Source organism: Cupressus sempervirens, chromosome 7 (genome assembly GCF_028749045.1).
Source record: "Cupressus sempervirens isolate cs-2001-9-10 chromosome 7, ASM2874904v1, whole genome shotgun sequence".
NCBI classification, from domain to species: Eukaryota; Viridiplantae; Streptophyta; class Pinopsida; order Cupressales; family Cupressaceae; genus Cupressus; species Cupressus sempervirens.
Genome location: NC_143124.1, coordinates 908569989 through 908590981, shown reverse-complemented (window position 1 = coordinate 908590981; position 20993 = coordinate 908569989). Strand labels below are relative to the sequence as shown.

The 20993-nt window shown below is 34.3% G+C and overlaps 1 pseudogene; it reads right to left on the bottom strand.

Moving 5' to 3' along the window:
* Positions 1 to 13738: 13738 nt before the first annotated feature.
* On the bottom strand, positions 13739 to 16311 carry LOC149550457 (potassium channel KAT2-like; annotated as a pseudogene).
* Positions 16312 to 20993: the final 4682 nt, after the last annotated feature.

Here is a 20993-nt window from a genome sequence, read left to right as displayed (position 1 = left end):
TCTCTCACTATAGCACAATCTAATCTATCACCTATGGACCCTTTCTCAACCAACCAAAAGAACCTGTATACTACTAAATCAAGAGTCCCTCTATGATAATGTTGAACTACACCAATCAACATGCTACGAGCATCAAGAAGCTCTGCTCTTGAAATCTTCAATTGCTCCTTAACTAGAGATCTTTTCACACATGCCCCTGCTCCATCATGTTCCCCTTTCCCTTGGCTAGACTCAAAAAAACTCTAAAGATGACACAAGCCCCTCTCTACGTGCATCCTACACAACCAATAAAACATGCAAGCATTCTTGAATTGACCTGTACAATTATCTAACCAAATGATATGTCTATCCATAGCAATTGCATGCTCCTATAAGAAATCAAAATAATTCTAAACACAATGTTGCATAAACTTGTGAGAGTGAGATCTATCATCACTCATATAAAAATGATACTCTTTAATAATCTTTCAACTATCCTTCACACTATCAGGGGCATGTCTATATGTTATGTGGATGAAAATAGAAATCTGAATGGAGTTGTAATACTAAGATTGTGTCTCATTTTGAGGCTGCAATGTTTAGTTCTCAGCAAACTCAACAACTAATATAATAGTGCCAATGGAAAAAGTCTCCTTACACATTCTAAATTGTTGATCCAACCACTGAAACTAGTGAGTATGTCTTGTATACTTGTAGAAAAGATTTGTCTTGAAATCTGAAATAAAACTAGCCACACTAATTTCTTTGCAACCAATTCACATCTAGAGCCCTCACCCCCACTCTTAAATATGTATTTCACCATTTCATAGACCATTTTTTTTTTACTATTGTCTTCCCAAGATCTTGTTCACACCCCTCATGGAAACATGTGTCAAACTTGGATAAGCCACCACATTCTAAACAATTATTATTTAAGCAAGCATTTCTATAAAAGAAACAACCATCAACTGTACAACATAAAAATTGACCTAGCAAGTCTCTTGATGATTTCAGAAGACCGCTACCACCACAACTCTCTAACATTTCTTTACTATGCAAACTAGAATGGATAGAATGTAATAGTTCATGGTGCCTAGAAAGCTCGACATGATATTTACAACATGTATTTTGAATTTTAAGTGGCACACAATAAAATGGCTTCAAAAATTCAAAAGCCTTTTATGATATATGAAAACTTGGATGATTCTCTCTAAATTGTTTGAACAACATAGTTTGACTTACCTCCAAATAATGTTTAGGATGTAGCATGCGGTCTCTGGTGTCAATTCTCAATTTTAACATGTCTTTAATATTAGGTGATACTCTTGAGCTAGAGTGCCAAAACTATGTAATCTCTTCCTTCACATCATCAGATAGTTTCTTATCAAAATGTGGAAGTCTCCCACCAAAAGCCCATGTTTCATTTTGAAGAGGATCATCAATTCTCTCTTGTCTACTAAGTGCTCTTCTCAAAGTGGTAAAATTTAGGTTCAAGTCAATACAGGTTTGTCTCATATATCTACTCTTTCTCAAATGATGACTTACTAAAGAGGTTGTAATAACCCTTTGAGCAGCTCTCTTATCCTTCTCCATGCTATTTTTCTCAATGCTATTGAGAGCACAAAAAATATTCTTTAAAATAATGTCATTTATTTACAATTTTTTACTGACACAAATCTTCAATTTGGAAAGCATAGCTCTCATCTTTTGCATTTTTAATAAGTGCATAAAAAGTTGGCGCTGCTCCACCACTGTCTTGTTGTCAAAAAAACCGTATATAGTCTTGAAGCCCATAAATAAAAGGTTCTTTCTGATTTTTTCCCTTCCAAATTGTTAATAATCATTTCATCAATTTCAATTATCCATTTTGGTGTTCTAGAACCTTCATGTCGATTATAATTAGGAGATATGTAAGGTTCCTATGCATTATCATTTTCGACATGGTCAATCATGCAATTTACATTTTGACCTGGTAGCATTTCATTCTCCAAATTTTCATTCGCTAAATTTTCAATCTCGGCATTATCATTATCAATTGGTACATTTTCATTCTCCAACTACACATATTCATTATCTGACTCTATGATTTCACCTTCGACCAATACATCGTCAACTTGACTCACATTTAATATACCTTGTCTCTTCCTTCAGTTATTTAGCTTGTCCCTTTCTTTATATGCTATAATGTCTTCATTTGATACCTTCCTTTTGCATTTAGCCTTTTGATGATTACTACTCGCCATTGAGAAAACAATATCGGACACCTAATCATATATTATCCAATCTTTTTCAATCGTGTGGGCCCCAAAAAGTCAATTTTCTCCAAATCCATGAAAATGGCCCGCAAAAAGCATGATTGTCGGGTCTATAGTGATAGGGAATATGTTGGGAAAATCATGCCAGTATATCAAGTACCCAATCTCATATCGAGTATTCGATAACAAAATGGATACTCGATATCAAATTGGCTACCCGAATTTGATTCACAAATTTTAGAGGGAAGTGAACAAATTTTATGCACAATATAAACAAATTTCATTACTATATATGATTATTATTATATATGTTTATTATATATAATTATTATGATTATTATATTATATTATTATTAAATATAATATAGTAATATATATTATTATTATTATTATGAATTATAAATATAATAGATATATTAATATATATATATATGATTATTATATTATATTCTTATTATTTTTCCTAAAATTATTAAATATAGAATAGTAATATATATATTATTATTGTTATTATTATAATTATTAATATGACCTATGATCCATTTGGTTGGTTCAAATGTGTCAAAAGGGCCCTGAGGGATGCATTTGGTTAGTTCGAATGTGTCGAGGAGGTTAACCTATGACCCCTCTTGACACATTTGATGACAACCTATGTCCCGAGGGGCCCTAGGACCCCTAGGGATGCATTTGGTTGGTTCAAATGCATTGAGAGGGGTTATAGATTAACCTATGACCCCTCTCAACATATTTCATCACAATATATGGGCCTTAGGGATGTATTTGGTTGGCTCAAATTGAGATGTATTTGGTTGGTTTAAATGCGTCGAGAGGGGTCATAGATTGACTTATGAACCCTCTCAATGCATTTTATGACAACATATCTCCCTAGGGGCCCCAAGGCCGCTAGGGAACCATTTGGTTGGTTCAAATGCATCGAGAGGGGTCATAGGTTAACCTATGACCACTCTTGATGTATTTCATGACAACATATGTCCCTAAGGACCCTAGGGCCCCTAAGGATGCATTTGGTTGGTTCAAATGTGTTGAGAAGGTTCATAGGTTAACCTATGACCCCTCTTAATGCATTTCATGACAACATATGTCCCTAGGGCCCCTAGGGCCCCTAGGGACACATTTGGTTGGTTCGAATGTTCAAAAGGGATCATAGGTTAACCTATGACCCCTCTCAATAGATTTCATGACAACATATGTCCCTAGGAAACCTTAGGGATGCATTTGGTTGGTTTGAATGCATCAAGAGGAGTCAAATGTTAACCTACAACCCCTCTCAATGCATTTCATGAAAATGTATATCCCTAGAGCCCTGGGAACCCTAGGGATGCATTTGGTTGGTTTGAATGTGTCAAGAGGGGTAATAGATTAACCTATGGCCCCTCTTGACACATTTCATGAAAACATATGTTCCTAGGGGCCCTAGGGCCCCTAGGGAGCCATTTGGTTGGTTCGAATACATCGAGAGGGGTCATAGGTTAACCTATGGCCCCTCTAGATGCATTTCATGACAATATATGTCCCTAGGGGTCCTAGGGTCCCTAGGGACTGATTTGGTTGGTTGTAATGTAACGAAAGGGGTCATAGGTTAACCTATGAGCCCTTTCGATGCATTTCATGACAACATATATCCCTAGGGGCCCTAGGGCCCCTAGGGATTCATTTGCTTGGTTTGAATGTGTCAATTCGATGCATTTCATGACAATGTATGTCCCTAGGGTCCCTAGGGGCCCTACAAACCCATTTGGTTGGTTCGAATGCGTTGAGAGGGGTCATCAGTTAACCCATGACCCCTCTTAATGCATTTGATGACAACATATGTCCCTGGGGATCCTAGGGCCCCTAGGGACTCATTTGGTTGGTTTGAATGCATCGAGATGAGTCATAGGTTAACCTATAAAACCTCTTGATGCATTTCATGACAATGTAGGGCCCCTAGGGACCCATTTTGTTGGTTTGAATGCTTCAAGAGGGGTCATTGGTTAACCTATGATCCCTCTTGATGCATTTCATGACAACATATGTCCCTAGGGGCCCTAGGGCACCTAGGGACCGATTTGGTTGGTTCCAATGCATTGAAAGGGGTCATAGGCTAACCTATGACCCCTCTCAACGCATTTAAATATGCATTTGGTTTTTCTAAACTCATCAAAACCTCTCGATGCATTTCATGAAACATATGTCCCTAGGGGTCCTAGGGCCCCTAGGGTCCCATCTGGTTGGTTCGAATGCATTGAAAGAGGTCATAGGTTAACCTATGATGCCTCTCAATATATTTCATGACAATGTATGTCCCTAGGGGCCCTAGGACCCCTAGGGATGCATTTGGTTAGTTTGAATACATTGAGAGGGATGATAGATTAACCTATGACCCCTCTCGATCCATTTCATGGTAACGTATGTCCCTAGGGGCCCTAGGTCCCATAGGGACCCATTTGGTTCATTCAAATGTGTCGATAGGGTCATAGGTTAACCTATGATCCCTTTCAATGAATTTTATGACAACATATGTCCCTAGGGACACATTTGGTTTGTTCGAATACGTTGAGAGGGGTCATAGATTAACCTATGACACCTCTCAATGCATTTCATGACAATGTACCCATTTGGTTGGTTCAAATGTGTTGAGATGGGTCATAGGTTGACCTATGACCCCTCTCGATGCATTTCATAACAACATATGTCCCTAGGGGCCGTAGGGCCCCTAGGGACCAATTTGGTTGGTTCTAATGCATCAAAAGGGGACCCTAGGGCCTATAGGGATACATTTGGTTGGTTTTAATGCATTGAGAGGGATCACAGGTTAACCTATGACCTCTCTCAATGCATTTCATGACAACATACATCCTTAGGGGCCCAAGGACCCCTAGGGATGCATTTGGTTGGTTTGAATGCATCAAGAGGGGTCATAGATTAACCTATGATCCCTCTCAACACATTTCATGACAACATATGGCCCTAGGGGCCCTAGGGCCCCTGGGGACCCATTTGGTTGGTTTGAATGCATTGAGAGGGGTCATAGGTTAATCTATGTTGCCTCTCGACGCATTTCATGATAGCACATGTCCCTAGGGACCCTAGGGCACATAGGGACGCATTTGGTTCGTTAGAATTCATTGAAAGGTGTCATAGGTTAACATATGACCCCTCTCGATGCATTTCATGATAACGTATGTCCCTAGGGGCCCTACGAGCCCTAGGAACACATTTGGTTGATTTGAATGCATCAAGAGGGATCATAGGTTAACCTATGACCCCTCTCAATGAATTTCATGACAATGTATGTCAATTAGGGGCCTAGGGCCCCTAGGGACCCATTTGGTTGTTTTGAATGCATCAAGAGGGGTCATAGATTAACCTATGACCCCTCTTGATGCATTTCATGACAACATATGTCCCTAGGGGCCCTAGGGTCCCTAGGGACCGATTTGGTTGGTTCTAATGCATTGAGAGGGGTCATAGGTTAACCTATGACCCCTCTCGATGCATTTCATGACAACATATGTCCCTAGGGGCCCTACAGCCCCTAGGGACATATTTGGTTGGTTTGAATGCATCAAAATGGGTCATAGGTTAACCTATGACCATTCTTGATGCATTTCATGACAAAATATGTCCCTAGGGGTCCTAAGATCCCTAGGGATGCATTTGATTGATTTGAATGCATCGAGAGGGGTCATAGGTTAACCTATGACCACTCTTGGCACATTTCATGATAACGTATGTCCCTAGGCGCCCTATGACCCCTAGGAACACACTTGGTTGGTTCAAATGCAACGAGAGGGGTCATAGATTAACCTATGACCCCTATGGATACATTTCATGACAACATATGTCCTGAGGAGCCCTATGTCCCCTAGGGACCCATTTGGATAGTTTGAATGCATCGAGAGGGGTCATAGATTAACCTATGACCCCTTCCGACGCATTTCATGACAACATATGTCCTTATGGGCCCTAAGGGCCCTAGGGATTGATTTGGTTAGTTTCAATGTGTCGAAAGGGGTTATAGGTTAACCTATGACCCCTCTCGATGCATTTATGACAACATATCTCCCTAGGGGCCCTAGGGGCCCTAGGACACATTTAGTTGGTTTGAATGCATCGAAAGGGGTCATAGGTTAACCTATGACCCCTCTCAATGCATTTCATGACAACATATGTCCCTAGGGGCTCTAGTTCCCCTAGGGACCCATTTAGTTGGTTCGAATGTGTCAAGAGGTGTCATAGGTTAACCTATGACCCCTCTCGATGTATTTCATGATAACAGATGTCCCTAGTGGCCCTCAAGCCCCTAGGGATGTATTTGGTTGGTTTGAATGTGTTTGGTTGGTTCAAATCCATTAAGAGGGGTCATAAGTTAACCTATGACCCCTCTCGATGCATTTCATGACAACATGTCCCTAGGGACCTTAGGGCCCCTAAGGACACATTTGGTTGGTTCAAATGAGTCGAGAGGGGTCATAGGCTAGCCTATGACCCCTCTCAATGCATTTCATGACAACATATGTGCCTAGAGGCCCTAGGGGGGATGCATTTGGTTGGTTCCAATTCATCAAAAGGGGTCATAGGTTAACTTATGACCTCTCTTGACACATTTCATGACAAGATATGTCTCTAGGGGCCCTAGGGCCTGTAGGAACTCATTGGTAATGTGTAGAAAGGGATCACTATGGGCCCTAAGGACATATTTTTCTATGAACTGTGTTAAGAGGGGTCGTAGGTTAACCTATGACCCCTTTCGATGCATTTCATGACAATATTATATTTAATAATATTAAAATATTATATATTTTAATATAATAATAATATAATACTATATTTTTTAATATAATAACAACAATAATCATATATATTACTAAATATTATATTTAATAATAATAATAACCATATATATTATTATATATAATAATAATCATAATAATCATACATATTAATATATATAATCATATATAATAATAATAGTTAAGAATCATAATCATAATCATATGTAATAATAATAATAATAATGCTCACACTTCCCAAATTTTTGTTTCCCTCTAATATGGGTCGTTTCCCTCCAAATTTTCCAATGTGGTTGGTTTCCCTCCAAATTTTTGGCAATTGGAAAATTTGGACTTTTTGGGTACCCAATTTCATATCATGTATCCAATTAGGCTTGGTATTTACCAAACCTTTATGGTCAACTCAAAAAATGTGTTTGAGAAGGGTTTCACTAACATTTAGACTTTGTGTACCCATTTGAAAATATTATTTTCATTGATATTCAATGAAATGAAAAGGGTTTTTTATAACACTCTCAACATTCCATCAATATAATTGTTGTCAAATTATGTGTTTGATAAGTATTTATTAGTTAATTTTCAATGAAGATGATTGTAATGTGTTGATTGACATACTAATTGAAAAATAGCTATAAATCTTAAACTGTGTAACATTTTTGAAATCCAAAAGTTGCATCACATTCTATGCTTTGCCTAGTATAAGGGAGAAAAATTAATTTGGTAAAGTTTTCAATTAGTTAAGGTGGTCAGACATAGGAGTTTTCTTATTCTAAAAAGTTTATAGTAGAAAATTCATATTTAATTATTTATTTGGAATAAAAATACCTAAAAATATGTCTAATTTTTATATTTGTAATTATATTAAAAAAATATTATCATTCGATTTTGATTAAGGTGGTTAGACATACACCTATTTTTTATCTTTGTCCTAAAATTTTCATAATACTGCATTAAAATCCAAACTTTTGACCAATCAAATATTTTTTTCTCCAGATAAGGCTTAGTAGTTTAGAAACTATATTCAATTTCCTACAGATTATTTTCTTACAACTTTTTGATATAATGTCTAGAACCACTTTAAAATTATGTGTGAAGTTGACATAACCCTAATTTGTTGGTTTTTCACTACCACTTAAGGCCATAGTTTGGTTGACCATGATCCTACACATACCCAACCCCACACCCTTTTTCTTATATAACACGCCCTTGCCCATGCGTCTTATTTAAGAAATATATTTTACTTTTTGCCAATTTCAAAACCTCTGATATGAATAGGTGGGTTTTGTATTACCTATCTTGTTAAGACTTTCTTTGTGTGTGCAGAAATTAATCAAGGTGGATAAGAAGATCCATAGATGAAGAAGATTGAAGAAGAGTTTGAGAATAAAAGAGCAATGACATGTTTCATAGGAGTAGAGAACTGCGATAAGGTTTTCAAAGATGAATTTTTGAAAGTACAAATGAGCTTCAAAGTTCTATGCAAAAGATTATTGCAATCTTGTGTTGCAACATACCATGTTAAGAGCCCTAGTCATATAGGTAATAATTTGTGAGATCTAACATGATGACTTGATGAATCTTTTGAGGATGGGGTTTTTCCTTTAATGGTTTTCATAGGGTAATTTCTTATATCTTGCATCTCTATGTGATGTTTCCTCCTTGTATAATGCTTCTATTTTATTTTATTTATGAGTTCTTTAAGATTAAAGCTACAAATGTTGGAATGTGGTTGGACTACATGTCACTAGCCCTCCATCCTTGACTACATTAAATTGCATAAATATAGTAATTAAATCCTTTGGAGTAAGTATTTTTGAAGATCTAGAAGGTCATAATTTTTTGCAATGGGGAAGGTTGGAAAGTAAATGAAAAACAATCATTTGATAGGCACTTCTCAATAAGAATTGAGGGATGTGAAGAGAAAAAATGAAAATAAGAAGAGGAGCTAAAGCAATTGAAGGGTTTCAAAGGAACTATAAAATAAATAAAATAGATGATAGAGTTGTGTGTTAAGACTTAAAGGGAGATTGAATAATTAAATAAAATTCTAAAGAGAAGGGTAGAGGAAAACAATGTTTAATAAAGGTAAATATTAAACTTAAGTTAAAAAAATAAGTGGTGTTGGAAATCTAATGGGATAGTGAGATTTTGAGAGTGAGTGGAGGTGGGGGGGATGAATTAGGATCTCAAAAACTTTTACCACTTCAAACATAAATCTTATTCAAATTTAATTCACCATATATCTCAACCTTAACTATTCATCATCATGTAACACTGTGTAATATCATATCTAACTTCTACTTGCATGAATAAATACATAAACAAGTAATCAACACATAACACAAGATTTGGTAATGTAGAAACCCTCCAAGGTGAAGGTAAAACTACGGTGTGGATGGTACCCACTTCACTACTGTAGCAATAAAGTTCTTGTTAGGGCTATAGTTTGATTGCTTCTAATGATCTACCCTGTGAGGGACATGCTTTATTAAAATATTACAAGACTGTTAAATCTACCTTGATTAAAGGATTGATACATCAAAATTAAGTGAGCACTCTTAGGAGATTTATAGTAAGCCTATTAGGACCACTCTGTTTTAAGAGATTTACCCTGATACACTTGCTAGAATGTAACAACACCTTGATCCTTCAGTTTGCATCGATATGTTGATAACAAATCTTCTATTTCCAATATGTAATCACCTCAATGTAACTAATTTGTAATATCTCCTCTCTTCACTACTCAATCGCCTTAGTTCTTTAACCTCTTATTCACCTTCAACTTTGCAATCCTCTAGCTAAAAGCATCAACAACACAATTTTTTTCTTAAATGCTTTCTTTATCTAGCCATCTAAAGAAACTTCTAGATCTTGGTCAATGATCTGGATTCATCCTTATTTCCACTAATTATTTCCTACTTTTTGCTTTGTTGATCATAGCACATAGGGATTAATGGTGCGTAGTCAACTTAGAAAAATGATTCATGCTTGGAAAAATGGTTTACATATGATTTTGTGTCATTCAAGACTCATATACAAAAACTGTGTAACTCAGCACACATAGCTTTTGATGCTCAGTTTTTCTTATTGTTCCTATTGTCTCTTGGCATTAACTTTACTCAACATAAACTATTTATCGCTTCTTTTCTTGGCTCCTATAGCACTTGGCATACACTATTCCTTCCTTTTGGATAAATCATCTTGTGTGTTTGCCTCTAAGCTACTTGGCAAAAACTAGATTGCTTGGTGACACTTATGTGCACTTGGCAACTATATCAACTTGACACATACTAAACTTGTCTACTTCTTCACTTTGTAGCTCATCTTGTATGGTGGCTTAGTTGTAGTGGTGACCGATCAATTATACCTTGTGAATGACTAAGTGTTTTGCACTAATAAACAATATTAAGATTGCCTTTAGGGTCAGCAAATAGTTGCTGAAAGAACACATAATCACCTAAGGTTAATGCCAACAATGTTTGTTCAATCTCTTATGATACAAATAATTTGAATAATTTACTTAATGATGAATATGATTTAGTTGAAGAATTCAGAGTTGAAGATGGTGTGTTGGCTTCCCAGAGGGAAAAAAAATAGGTTGGTTTGAAAAGAACAATGGTTTCAAGATGATGGAGAGAATATGTACGAGGATAAAGTCCATTGAGAAGTAGTAGTCAAGGAATCTGGGAACCTATTGAATCAATTATGCAAGCAAAGTATGAGGGTCTTAAATATATTTTGAGTAAGAATAATCAAGGTAACAATAGCAAAGAAATTCAAGAAAAGTGGTATTTTCAATATTCTTACAATCACAGAAGTGGGAATATGAGAGAAAAGTGTGGGGATATACATCCCTATATTATATACAAATTAAGGAATCATAGAGAAAGTGAATGTTGGAAAAGAAAATAGAAGAGTAGAACCAAGATAGAACATATAAAGGTGAATTATAGAAGGCTTGATAGATCAAATTGGAGAAAGGTTACTAACATAATATAGAGAACTAAAGCCATAGTAATTCAATTATGGAACAGGATAAATCAATTGCAAAAAGCAACAAAGTAAGTAGAGAGGGGATGTAGCAACAATGTTAGAATGACTTATTTAAAGATATTGCCTAAGGAAATGTTACACCATTTCTTGAAGGTGATATCATCTTGTATTGACATCTTGAGGTATCTTGCATGGAGGACCTATACATGCCATTCTCTGATGTGACATGTAATGATCATGAGAAAGTCGGTTGACCTAAGGAGTTACATATTAAATTTAGGTAATTCGAAAAGAACCTAAATAAATTATTGATTATTGAGGTAGTATAGTTACTCATAAATAGATCACTAATTTTATCTTGACATAGCTTCCACTAAGGATGTATAAAAACTACTAAATATTGAGGTAGGTACAATAATTTGTGAGCATATTGATAAATTCATCTTAAGGAAGCTTCAAATGAGGACCTATACAAACTATGTAATTTTGATGTAATGCAATGGTTTTAGAACAAACCACCAAATTCATCTTGAGGTACCTTATAGTGAGGACATATATTTATTGTTGACTATTGAGGTAATGCAATGAACATGAGATGATTGATAAGGAAATACATATTCAATTGATGTGCATTCCAAACGAGACCTATACATATTATTTTATATTGAGGCAATATTGTGATTTGTGAGCATATCATCAAATTCATAGATTGAGGTAGCTTCTAGAGAGGACCTATACAAATTAGAAAATGTTGAAGCAACACGATGATCCATTTGTATATCAATAAATTTATCTTGAGATAGCATTTGAGAGGACCTATAGAGACTACCAAATGTTGACACATTGTAGAGATTAATGAGGAGATCATCGAACCAAAGTATTGAAGAAAAAATCGGTTAATTGACTAGTATCGATTAGGATAGCTAGAAAATTCAGAAGTTCACTTTTTAAATAACCTAGGGAGTCTTATTTAGTAGTTCCCAAAAGGTTTTAATGGTTGTTTATCTCAACCTTCAAGTTATAAAGAGGGGTGGCACAAAGTAATGCATTTTACCATATCTAAGAGTTGGGATCTATGAATTGGAATGTGAGTATGTTTGGACCCATGGAGTTTGAATCCAAGATTTCCATAGTGGAGTTTTTGGGAATGGGAATTTTTTAAGAGATAGAGTAATTACATGCAATTTGGTTGGCTAGGTGTTGTTCAGAAAGAATGTGCTAGAGAAGAGAAACATTTGCCAAAAAGAGGAGGCATGCGGAGGTAAATTGGGGCTTGTTGAACATGTCTTGAGAACTACATGGTATTATTTTATGTTCAAAGGTGTTTAGGTTTGATAGGTGGTCAACTACACTTTACATGAGAGCTATAGTTTAGGTTCAACGCTAACTTGAGAGTCTATTGAAAAGTTGAAGATGATATATAAACATGGCTTAGGAGAGTTCCAAACAAGAAAAGGTATATACAAAGATCTACAAGTGAAGAATATCAAAATAGAGTTCAAGAATGGAAGGACAACAAAGTGTTTCATAAGAGTAGAGGACTATGACAAGGTTTTGGAAGATGAGTTTTCAAAGGTGCAAAGAAGCTCCAGAGTTTTGTGCATTATATTAGTGTAATATTGAGCTACAACCAAAAATGTGTAAGAGCCCTAGTAGTAAATTTAATAAATATTGAGATCTAATATGATGAAGATGAATCTTTCAAGGCTGGCTTTGTCCTTTTCAAGGCTTTTAGGAAAAATAACCCCTTGTACCTTGTGTCTAAATATGTGATGTTTCTTCATTTTATATTGCTTCTATTTTATGCTATGGATTAGCTGTGAAAGCTTAAGATGTTTCTTCTTTTTATATTGCTTCTATTTTATGCTTTGGAATAGCTGTAAAAGGTTAAGACCATAGAGTTGGACTTTGGACTTTCTATTCTAGACCCTCCATCCTTTACAGTGTCAATACTTCAGAACTCATTTTGATCTCAAAGGTTGGAACCAAATCTGTTTTTTCATTTGAATTGCTGAATTGTATTTTTTCAAACTAATTATAACCGTGTGTTGAAAAGCAAAATGCTAGTGATTGATAATGATATTGAATAAGTCTATTCTATCAAATTGAAGCTGAGAAAAAATATAAAAAAACATACTGCAATATAGTATTATTCTACTTAAAAATCGAAAAGTTTATATTGAAGCGGATAAGAAAATTTGATTTGAAAGGAGACATTAGCAATTTATCCAACCAGTTTTCCACTTCTTCTTGACTGAATCTTGGAACCATGATTCACTGGACGATAATGGAGATTTATTCTGATACAACCACGAAGTTGGATCTCACAAAGCTTATCAAGAAAACATACATATATGTATAAGCTGTACAGACAATTACTAAGGCTTAAGAAACATAGCGTGCTCTAGCTAAATACAATGTATTCACAAATTTACGAGGAATACTGTACAACTATATATTTCAAGCTAGAAAGTAGCTTTACAGATTTTTCCAAGTCTAGGTATAATACTTCAACGTCTCCTGTGTTGACAAGTAATACCACATGCAAGAATTTGAACAGGCGCTATTTATACAGTTACATTTGTAAATAAGTTGCACTCTAGAAAACGATATATTCGCTATTTCACGTATGTAGTCTGCAATATTCAGCAATACACACGGTATTTTCTACTTGTGCTGAACGTTTGAGTTATGCTGGTTTAAAGAAGAGCTGAATTAAGGTGGAATCTGAGATAGATTTGCCATAACAAATCTTCTTGTCCTGGCCGAACCTTCCACAACGAGGCTTGTCATGTTGCCAATCACATAAGCACTCAGACCCAAATTAAGCATCATGTAAACTATGTCAAAAATCATTTCTTCGGTGTTCTGCGGATGAATGTCTCCATAACCAACGCTGGACAGAGTAGTGATAGACCAGTAAATTGCAGCGACGTAACGCTCCCAAATACTGATTTCTCTAAAATCGGGATTAATGGAACTACCAATCCATGTTTTCCCAGGATCCTTGTAACGTGACGCAAGCAGATAAAAGAAACACCCGGCTGTGTGTACTGAAAAAAATGTTGTCTGAGGAAAAACATTAAAAAATAAATCTCATCATCAGTTTTGCTATGCCTTTAACACCAACCAATCTATAATTCCTTCATGCCAAATGTTACATTCATTACAAACAAGTTCCAAATCGATTAAGGCATAAATTAAATAAACACTATTCATGGACGTAGTGGCTTACGCAAATAAGCTTAGCACATCGAAGCCAGAAATAATTTACTCGTATGTCCTTTTCAAGTCTGCGGCAGACAGGCGATCAAAATCATCATTGATTGGCTAATTGTTTTAGAGTTTTTTCCCTAATAAATCTCTACACTTGAAGTTTTCCACTTTGTGAGTAACGTTGCTATACCTGGCAAAGAGAGCACTGACTTTTCGCAGTCGCCAGAGCCTGAGTAGACGAAGTAAATTATAAAGTAAACCTGACCCAGAGTCCCCTGTAAAGAGTAAGACAAATGCCTGAAAAGGTATGGTTGATGAAACATCAAAGATAAACCATCTCGACAAATACCTGCATTAGACTGTTACTAGAGAAAAGTGTTGGGTTTTATGGCAATTTTTTTGGGATCGTCTTCTAACAAATAAGTCCTTTTGTCTCTGTAAGCGACCACAAATGTCAAGCAATATCAATGGCGAAGAAGGCATTGAGAATGTTGTCCAGAATTGAAAGAGAATGAGGACTGAGTTGTTGTAGGAATCCTGTTTCGAATGTTGAAATCCATGCCGAATACATTACAAAAGGGATCAGAAAATTCTGCCACCACCTGCAATACAATATACCTACGCTTTTAAACAAGAGTCTACAAAACATCCCTAAATTGCGAGCTTCTTATCAGAAAGATGATCTAAGCTTCAACCAATTACCTATTATTGCTGGGGTTAATATTCTCTTAGAGATCATCGCGTGCCTAACTTTCATCATACAGTGAAATCAACTCAAGTGCAATCAAAAAACAAATCTGTATTCTGGTAAGTGTCAAACTGTGCGTAAAATTTAGACGGCCGACAGTTTTGTTTCCATTAACATTAGTGGAAACAAAATTGTAGGCCGCTTGAATATAAGCATACGCGCACTTTTAGAGCACTCAGTGAATTAAAAGATGGTCTAGACAAAACTTAAGATTAAAACGCGTTTTCACCAAAAAAAATCATGGAAGTGGAAAATGAAACAGGGTTGCACAGTAGGTACTTAGAATACGCTGTTCATGATTGACTGAACATTAAAATAAAAATAAGAAAAGAAAAGCTTTTTATAGCTAATCATGCTTACAAGCTGTTAGGACACATTAAAGGTCAGGTTTTCACCATGAAGAGAGCTGCAAACTTTCTTTGTTCATTTAAATACAGAAAATGATCATCTCAAACTTTTAATTACTTGCAAAATCCATCGTATTCATGTTTCACATTTAAAAGAACAGAAACCGAAATGTTCATGGGCTCGAAGATAGAAGAGGTGTCAAAGGAAAAAAACCAGTGAAATAGGGAAAAAAACACTCATCTTTAAGCAGAGCCTATTCTACAATCAAACCTATCCCCATAGTAGCCAAAAGTTCCACTGAAAAGAGAGATTAGGTCAAAACATTTGTAGTTCTAATTAGAACTTCAAATAAATTGGTTGTTTAATCCCTACCCACATAAAGTTTGAAGTGCAGAAGCGAAGATTTGTTGGACTCTGCAGTGAAATAAAATAGACAGCCTAGTATAGAAGTGAGGAAGTGGAGAAATTAGAAAACACAATAAAATTATTACAGTAATAAATATAGAAAGAGTAAAAATTTCTACCGATTCAAGGGATTGTAGAATCTTTTTAATCAAATGATCAAGAATTCGATCAATTGATCAACTGATATGTCGCATTAAACTTACTACATAAAGTTCTGATAAACATCCAAAGATTTTTTTAAAAATATCATGCAACTAATTTGCATGCAAATTACAAACTTTCAGTCTAATTCTTTTTTTTTAATAACTTATTTTTACAAATCTTCTCCTAAGATATGGATGAATTACAACTTCTTTCAATGGGAAGATCTATAGTGAAATAATTAGTACCTGTAATAAGTGTTACATGGAGAAATAATATATCCGCGAAGCTTTTTTTGTGTGGGCTGCTGGCTGCTGGCGCCCAAGGGTGGCAGCAATCCACTTGGAAGGCTCTGAAATGTCTCTTCCACTGATTTTTTTTCCATCTCCAATGACAGTGGAAGGCAGATATTTACGCATTTGTTCATCCTGTCAGACTCTTAGCAGGGTGCGCACAATTGCTCATTTGGCTCCCATGAGTGTATCTCAGTTCTTATCATAAGATAAAATCTTCATCACTTGGACCACAACGAAAGGCAAAACATGGTGGGATAAAAAGCTGAGACGAACACACGAGAGAGATTGTCACTTTGTAGTTTGTCACGAGAGTTTGTGGAGTTTCATATGATGCTTGGTGTAAAGAGTCGGCACTTCAGGGTGAACGAGTCTTCCTCTAAGAGTTGCACCTTTGTAGTTTGTCACGAGAGCTCTTCATTGAAATGAAGCCATTGAAATTTTTAAAAGCTTCATTGACATGAGACCATCGAGATTTTTTAATGAGTTGATGATTAAATACTAGGGAAGAAAAATGGAGTTGGTGGAGGAGGAATAATTTAAGGGCGGAGAGTTCTTATTGGATGGGGTAGGTTTGGATTTAAAATTTAAAGTTCATTTTATATTTACCTTTTTCCTAGAAAGAAGGATCTTTTACTTCAAAACTTTTGGTTAAAATAAATTATAATTATAAACTAATTTATCTTGTAGCCCAATGAATGGTTAGTTGAATTCATATATTTGAATATATCTATTATGAATCACTATATTAAGTGATCAATTGTCATAATTGAGCTTGTATACTATAGTCAAAAGAATAATAGTTATAGCTATGAATTATTGTTCGGAGGATTATGAACTGAACACTTAAAATCAAATGGAAATCTTTTGATAGGCAAGTCTTATGTCGTAAACACTTTGATTATAACAAAAAGAAAAAATTGTTAGTGGAACTTACAAACTTTTTTTTTTTTTGTCTTTTTTATCTACTTCACAAATTTTATTGCTACATAACACACTTTCCGTTAAGAAAGCATGTAAATAATTAACTATAGTACTTAATAAAAGCAAATTTATATTACATATTATTTTACATATTCTAGAAGACAACTGCTACAACTAAAATAAACTATTAAATTAAGAAACAAATGATTTATTTATTCTTTCTAACATATGTCTTGCTTAAGCTAGATTGTTTAATAGTTGAGACCCTATTACACAAGTAAATTTAGTCTCATAAGAAATTCCTCAATAGGTTGAACCTTCGAGAGAATATTTTGAAATGTTGATGGATAACATATAAGTTTTATCAATACTTGACTTTCATTTAAAAATTTGAGGCAAACATGATAATAAACAGTGCAATATTAGATAATCTTAAGGATTCAAATGTAGGGATGACTAATTGGCATATTATAAATTGGAAAAATATTACTTTTAATCAATTTTAATGCTCATTCCATTTTTGAAAGAGCCTGAATATATTCTTATTTTTATAATTTTTTCAAAGATATTTACAACCATAAGGTTGTTGGATATATTTATCAAGAATTTGGAATTATTTAATGTGGAATTCGAAGCAATTAAAAACAAGTTCCAAAATACAATTGAACCTAGAAACCTAAGGGTGAATTATGCCACCTCTTTGTAAAGCTTCACAAGAGTTATTATATATATAAAATAAATTTATTGATTATGTTAAAGATTAGAAAAGAAAAATGTTAATCTTGATAAAACACTTGGGGATTGCTTTATAGAATTGTATATAGAGAAGAGCATTGGCAATTAATTTTCAAAAAGGAGAAGAAAAGAGGAAAGATAAGAGTGAGTTTTCAAGTTTTTTTTGGAGGTGTTCAAGACATCTATAAGAGTTGAAGGATGAAGAAAAATATCAAATTTAAAAAGAGGTGTGAAATCTTCAAGATTTGAAGACATGTAGGCATGAATTGCCTAGATATGTTATAAAAATTTTGAATTTTGACTCTTATTGTAATCCTCCATATATTTGATATTTATTGAATAATAAATATATATGTTATAATATTTGTTTCAAATTTTTTTAATGTGCATAGTGTGGAAATTAAAGGATAAAAGATTGGGTAGTTGATATGTTCTACCAAATTTATCTACACCAAATTGTATTAGTCTTAGTGTTCATGAGTTTGGAGATAGATTGCTAAATGTGTTACAATCTACATTGGGACCTTATATTAGATAAAATATATATGTGATCATGTTGGTTGTCGTCCAATTAAAATTAAAGCTGGGTAGAAGGTGCACATTACTCCTTTACTAAGATGGAGTGGGTAGAGGAAGTGAGTATTATGTCTTCCATAAATATTTGTTGGGTAGAGTATATAATGCTAATTTTTATAGGTTGGAAATTGCACATGAAGATACATTAATACATTGGATTAGTTGTGGGAAATCCCTTATGAATTTCAGCCCTTATTAGGAAAGAATTGTGTACATGGCTAGAATGTATTTGAAATGATGGTTTGATGAGAGGCTTGAGGGAGACCAAAATAGCAATAGAAGAGAGAAGAGAAGAGGAAGATTTGAGTATGAAAGAGTTTTTTTCTAAGAAAATGGTGTAGTGGCATAGAGGTCGACCAATTGTAGACCTTTCACAAGATTTATGCATTTGTAAACAAATTTATGTGTTTGGGTGAAGAGGTAGGAGAAAAAACTACAACAATATGTCATGATGATTACACAAAGTAAGAGATCAAAGGTGAAGTTGTAGAGATTGAGGACAAGAAAGTGGAGAGTGTCGTACAAGTTTAGAGTCCTTTATAGTAGACAATGCGCATTTGAAAGTGCATCTAAGAGTTGAGAAGATGTTTGAGTAGTGGGAAAGAAAGAGACAATGTATAATATTTTTCATAATAAATTGTATGAAAATGAAAATATTGTAATGATAATAAATGAAGAGGTAAAATTTTATTTAATTTATGAAATGTTTAATTTTTATGTTGAGAATCAAGATTTAAGGAATATAGATATGGAAAATAAAATGAAAAAGTTGCCAATTTTGTCAGTGATGATTTATGTGTAGAGAAACAAATGTAGGATGTTGTAGGAAATAGTACATATACATTTTGGTGGAGGTGGGAATAATATGGTGCATTCAATATCATGAGAGTGTTGGTGTGATTGCATTATGATGGTATTATTGGAAGAACTAATATTCCACATCACCAAGTTGTTATAATTGATCTGTTGTTTGTTCACCTATTTGTTACACTTCATAGCCAACTATGATGAAAACCATCAATGTTATAAAAAAATAATATAGTAGAATCCTTCCGCCCATAGCCTTCCTCTTCCATGTAGAAGGTAGTGAAATCAATCCCAATGTGAATTCTAAAAACTTATACCAGCATACAAAGATTGAAAGTCCTCTATATATAGATGCATTGTAATACATGTTGTGTGCTTTGATCAACAAAAATTTGTCTCTAATATTCAATTTATTTTTTAACTATCCTTCATTATGCTATAGTTCATTGGGTCTCTATTTTTTTAGCATGGTATCAAAGCATCTATGATACACTGTCATTTCTATACTCTCTCTTTTCCTCTGATTTATTGATGTGGGTTAATTTGATTGAGCAACATCAAATGTTTAGGGTGCCAAGCAATTGCTACACATGAAAGAATCTAGTGTTGGTCAAATGGAAAATGGTTTGTGTTGTTGGAACACTAAATTCTTGCAAAAATTAGAGGTTCAATATCAAAGTCCTAAAGAAATTTTTCTCTAGATTCAACTCTTAGGAACTAGTTTTGGATATATACGTCAGCTAGGTACCTGATTCTTAGGAACATATGTACTCTAAAAAAAAAATGTTCAGGAATGCATTCTTGGAGCCCTTGTTGTTTTACATTCAAATAATTTTCTAAGCATGAATATTTTTTATCAAGCTTTATAGAGATTGCATGATCTAGGTTTAGTTTTGGAATTGAGAAGAGGATATTAGTTTGGATGCTTAACATATTATTTGATTTCTTAGTGAGTCTAAAATAATTTATTTCTTAAATGATGCATTAAGCATTTTTTTAAATATTCTAAAATTAAGTTACAAAAGATCAAGCCAAAAGGTAAAGCATTTTCTCACTAAAAAAGGATATATCTTTATTATTTAATTTTTTTTTAAATGAAGAATATATGTGTAAAGCAAATAAGATGTAATCTTTTCTTTTGCTTGAATTGACAATTTTTTCCATACAACATTATAATACATATAATCATTTTGGATTCTAATTTCTCTTAGATTTTTAAAAAAATTGGATTAAAAGATAATATATTTTTTCCTCAGCTAAATGTTTAGTATATATTTAAATAATCTAGGTATATTGATGAATGGGCATCCACTTTACAATTTAGCTACTTTGCAATGGCTCTGGATGAGACATTGTGATATGGCGCATTAGGGCTAGCCGCTTACATGATGGTGCAAGATAAGCATGGAACTTGGTAGCTAATGCACATAAAAATATCTTTGCATATCACAAACTCTTCACATCCTCCAAATCAAAATGTTCACATATCTTCCTACATTGTTTATTGATTAGTGCCACTCAAATCACATGAAGGAGGATTTACTATTGAGTGTAGACACCCTTAGATATTGTAGAATAAGCATGAGAAATGACAAAATTGGGGAATAAGCAATAATTAGTCCCTGCCTTGCATAAGGCAGGATACTAATGTTTTCGGTGATAGACACGATTAATTTTTTTTACAACAAGCAAAGTTGTGTGTATTTGTAACATTTGAAAATCAATTTATTTTTTAATTAATTTTGAGTTTGTAATTTCTAATTTGTGATTGGATGAT